This window comes from Lipophrys pholis, assembly GCF_963383615.2.
Source record: "Lipophrys pholis genome assembly, chromosome: 13".
Lineage (NCBI taxonomy): Eukaryota > Metazoa > Chordata > Actinopteri > Blenniiformes > Blenniidae > Lipophrys > Lipophrys pholis.
In genome coordinates, this window is record NC_137632.1 from 26,366,943 (window position 1) to 26,372,409 (window position 5,467).

Sequence of the window (5,467 nt, forward strand, 5' to 3'; positions counted from 1 at the left end):
TTTCCGAAAACTTGGTGTGTGAAATGTCCTCATGTAGCATGATACCTTGATGTGTGAAATGTCCCCATGCTGCATGATAACTTGCTGTGTGTCTGAAGCTCTTTTAATAGCTTGTCAATCAGAGTGAGATATTTACTATAGGTTGACCAGTTTTAAAATACTCCTCCACAACTGGATATTGGTAGTGTGTTGTTACCAGGGGAGCAGAGTGTTGGCAAATGTTTTTGGTATTGAAATGAGTCTTGATCAAAAGATGTGGGTCCCTGATCCTGGAGGATGACCGTTTTACATGGTTTTTACTGTGCGTGTGTGTGTGTGGTGTGTCTCCCAGCTCCAGCACACTTCAGAGCATTGATTGGCTGGTTAGTTGGCCTTGTCTAAAGTTTCTGGATGTCCAATTTCTTTGAGTTCAGTTGTTTTGAGTGGGAAGACATTGAAAATGTGTTTGCTTGTGAGACTCTTGGACCAGGAGAGCCACCTCTAGTCTAGACCATGTAGGTTAAGGGGGACATTCTACAATAATGGAGTTATAATTGCAAGTTTGTCTTTTTTACGTGTTCTCACAGTTGACTGAAGGTGGGAATGAGGAGAGGCCTGAAAAAACCCCTGACCAAATCTTGGAGGAGAGCGGGACAGAGGCAGGTCCTGCTCAAAAGGAGGTACGTTGATTTCTTCACTTAATGTCAAATGTAAAAGTTGATGATGGCTATTTTGGTGCTTTTTCTCTTGTGTGCACGGACCAAGGGTCATCATAACGAGCTATTTCAAGCCATTTATGTTGTGTTGGAAGAAGACAGCACAATTTGAAATACAGCACCAGAAAGACAGAAGAGTTGTCGACATTAGTCACACATGTGAAAGTGTACCAACTGTGTTGGTTGATCTATTACTTTCTACAAATTGGAACAATAACGGAAGTCCCCACAAAACACCTTTAACATAAAGCTATTTGTGTGTATTTGAGTAATAGTTTGCATTTTCCGAAAACTTGGTGTGTGAAATGTCCTCATGTAGCATGATACCTTGATGTGTGAAATGTCCCCATGCTGCATGATAACTTGGTGTGTGTCTGAAGCTCTTTTAATAGCTTGTCAATCAATGTGAGATATTTACTATAGGTTGACCAGCTTTTTCTCTTGTGTACGGTCCAGTTTGTTCACTTGTCTATTACAAATGATTTCACAAACTTTCTTTTGGTAGTTTTAACATTTGGTAAGAAACGTTAATCATATGAAGCGAAGCGATTCCAGTTAAATGACTATGATTTTGTTTGACTTTTCACTTTAATTAAAAATAATAGAGTCTGATGTCTTGATTGTTGCAGGGCAGTACCTAGTCTAATGTGTGAAATGTTTTACATTTCATGATATCTTAGTATAGGAAAGTTCAAGAATGATTATCTTTTCCCCAAACCTGGACATCTCAAGAAAGCTTCATAGAAATTGCTGATTCTTTTTAGAGGAACTTACTTTGGTTTTACCAAAATCTTAACAGTTTATTTTTTAAGGACTGTCTTATTTAATGGTTTGTCAGCAAGAGTGACATTAACATCCAATCATCATTATTCTTTATTCTCTTGATTGGTATTTTTCTTCATAGATTTTAAAGCATGGAAGTCAAGATTTCATCCCAAAACTACGACGGACCAAAAGCATCCTTGTAAGTTTCCTACTGGCTTCAGCTCTGCACTTTCATTGTCTGATTATTTTCACGTCTCATAACTCTTATCTGACTTTTCTTACTAGATAATAGACACATCATTGGAAAACACTGAACTTTTTGACAGTTCATCTCTCTCTGAGTGCGACAGTGAAGAACTCTATGTTCCAGCTTCTCAAACTGAAGATGATTCTGAATTAAGCAATAATGCTACCCCTATCAAAAAATGGAAATGGATCTTGGATCATGGTGTGGAACACTTCTCTGCCCCAGAACCGGTTTCTGTGTCTGACAATGCAATACAAGACTCAAATGTCAATCGCAGTGACGTCAATACTATTCAAGATTGTCAGTTGGACAGTGATGCTCCTGCCAGCAAAAAACGGAATCTCCTGTTTGACGATGTGATTAGCGTCTCTGGACAGGAAACTGTTTCTGTGTGCGACAATCCAACACAAGACAGCAGTGATCCTGACATTACTGATGAGGAAACACCCACTTCAAGCCAGGCTACGCATGACAGCAATGTAGTTGTTCCTGCTTACCTGAAAAGTAAAGGTAAAAGAGTATATAATAAAAGAAATCATTGTCTCTATTGCAAAAAGCCATGCTCCAAAATTGGAAGGCATCTTGAAAGTGCACACAAAGATAAAGTCGAAGTTGCTAAAGCATTTAGCTTCCCAAAAGGTTCAAAGGAACGAAAAAGCCAATTAGATTTTCTCCGCAACAAAGGCAACTTTGCTCATAACACCTCTGTACTGAAGTCAGGGAAAGGAACACTTGTTCCATCAAAACGTCCCCCAAAAGATGTTCAAGGAAGCGATTTTATGCACTGTGCTTATTGCCAAGGGCTCTATTCAAGAAAGGTGTTATGGCGACATGTACGTGTTTGTAAACTGAAGCCTGAATCAAAAAAAACAAAACCAGGAATGACTCGTGTTCAATCTTTGTGTATGTACACTGGACCTGTGCCTCCTCATATGAGCGAGATGCTATGGAAGGTCATCAGTGACATGCACTATGATCCTGTAACGGAGATCGTCAGAAACGACCCAGTGATTCACGAATTTGGGCAGCACATGCTCATTAAAGGTGGTCTGTCTGCTAAGAATCAACAGGGCACCAGAGAAAAGATGCGTGAACTGGGCCGACTGTTAGGTAATGCCAGAAAATGCCACACTGAACTAAAAACAATGAGGGATTTAATCAATCCTCAAAACTATTTTTCTGTGATAAATGCCGTCAAGGTGACGTGTGGATTTGAAAAAACGACCAACAAGTTTAAGATCCCCTCACTAGCAACAAAACTCGGGAACGCTCTTGTAAAAGTCAGCAAACTTTTGAAAGTTGATGGGCTCATTAATGATGACCAAGAGTTAGTTCGGCAAGCCTCTGAGTTTCAAGAAGTTCACAGTGAAAAATGGAATGCATTGGTATCCGCAACAGCATTGAGAAATATCGCTGAAGCAAAATGGAATGCCCCAAATCTGATGCCATTCACGAAAGATGTTCAAAAAATGCACAAATATCTCTCTGAAATGCAAGATGAGAGCACTAATGCACTCTCAGAATGTCCTACCAGAAAGTCCTGGGCAGAACTGGCAAATGTCTGCCTCGCACAAATCATACTCTTTAACAGACGCAGAGAAGGAGAGGTGGCAAGGATGCCTCTTTCTGCATACTTATCAAGAGACAGATCTGATCCCCATCAAGATTTGGACTGGGCACTTTCTGAAGTGGAAAAAAAATTATGTCGACACTTCGAAAGAATTATCATCAGAGGAAAGCGAGGCAGACCAGTACCAATACTTCTAACGCCCAAAATGTTGACTGCCTTGGACATTCTTGTCAAGCACCGAAATGAATGTGGTGTTCTCGAAGACAACGAGTATATGTTTGCCAGGCCTGCTGCCTTGTCTCATTTTCGTGGCGCTGACAGCATTCGTACCTTTGCCAAGAGATGCGGAGCAGATTTTCCAAACTCCCTTACATCAACAAAGTTACGCAAACATGCAGCAACCCTTTCAACAGTTCTGAATATGACCGACACGGAGATGGACCAATTGGCCAACTTTCTCGGTCATGACATTCGGATCCATCGGGAGTTTTACCGGCTTCCTGAAAAAACCCTTCAACTTGCCAAGATCAGCAAGGTTCTGATGGCCCTTGAGCAGGGCAGACTGTCAGAATTTCAAGGAAAAAACCTGGATGAAATCACGATTGAGCCAAATGGTGTGTATAACATTTACTTTACTCTGTTTTTGTATAGAGGTTTTTGTTTTTTAATTGATGCTACCTTTTTTTGTGCCCGCAGAAGAAGTTGTGTGTACTGAACAAGATGTGTGGCAGGACCATGAAGATCTTTCAACAGTAGAAGGCATGTATTGGCAAATGAATTACAAAAAGTGCCCATTTCAAGGTTCTCTTCCTAAAATCCACAACAAGCTCCTCAGTCTGCCTCACACTGTGGTACAGGTTATTTTTCCTACACCAGCCCACTGCAAAACTTAACGTCCATGGGCCAGAGGCCGATATGGACCCATCTGGATGGGCAAAGGCTATCATATATTTTCAGTCTCGGGTGTCTGAAAATGCATGATAACCTTTTCAACTTATAAAGATTGCTAACAATTTTAAGGCAGTGACATTTCAAAAAGTTGCACTTTTTTGTGTGGTACATTGGGTCCATCAGTAATAAGATTAGGCAAGACTGTCCAGAAGCATGGAAATAGTCGGCCCACACTCATTTTGTTTAACATGGGCTTGTGTACAAGAACAGGATGGTGAACACCTAACCAGCAGCTGTGGAGCGTTCTTGCTTAATTGTGATTTAATTGAATGTTCATCTTCCACCGTTTTATTTGTAATGGCAGATTTGAAACATAATGGTATGGTATTTATTCAAATGTATGTGGTCATGTACTAAACAGAACCATCAGCAGTGGAGACTGTAACATCTACTGCAGTGGACGAAGACCCATCGGCAAACGAGGCATGTGAACTGCCTACAGGGGATGGAGATGCTTCTAAAGACACCACTGTAACTCAGTCTTCTCAAGGTAATTTTGGTTATACCTCCAACATTTGCAATTTGTTAGAGTACATTGCTATAATGAAGTAGTTTGTGTTCATGATTTTCTCAACATCCTTTTTCAGAAGTATGCAGTTTGTGTTGATTAGACATTTAATCCCTTTAGTCATTAGCAGCAGCAGACACTGAGATCCAAGGACAGATATTGTTCTTATGGAGTATGAATTGGCCTTTATTGACCAAGAAGAAAGTTAGGCAGTGCAGGGTCCTGCAGAACATAATGACGTCATTTCCTAGAAATCTATTCCGGCTGTTCCAACCGTCCTGGCTGAACAGTGTAGGTGCCGCACTGCCGGAACTTCTGCACTACCGTGTGCTGCGCATGCATGTTCCAGCTCGCTCATGACTATCAGTCATATTTTAATCATATTTAGATTGTAACATAACTACTGTGTAAGCACCACAGGTCGTTAAAATGTCGGAGTGCAAGCTTACGTGATGCACCTGAACGCACCACGAACAGCTGTCAGCTGCTGTAGTTAAAACCGGACCAACATCGCCCTCGGACAAAAACTCTTTTACTGTAACAGTTCAGCGAAATGCATTTCTGAAAGCATTGGAGACGATAAATAGTTAAAACGGTGCTTCACAGATGTGTGACTGCTGTGAGCGGGCGTGGCCTGCGAGTTCGGCAGCTTATCGGATTATGAACAGTCCTACCAAAAAAGCTTTTTTTTTTCAGTAGCTGGCTGACATCACTGCCGAATTATCTTCTTG

At 41.0% G+C, this 5,467-nt stretch overlaps 1 long non-coding RNA gene across 1 annotated transcript; it reads left to right on the forward strand.

Annotated features, from left to right (window-relative positions):
* Positions 1–588: 588 nt before the first annotated feature.
* Positions 589–1,930, forward strand: LOC308119254. The gene is made up of 3 exons (XR_013935940.1): positions 589–659; positions 1,600–1,659; positions 1,746–1,930. It is a non-coding gene; the product is annotated as an uncharacterized lncRNA (long non-coding RNA).
* Positions 1,931–5,467: the final 3,537 nt, after the last annotated feature.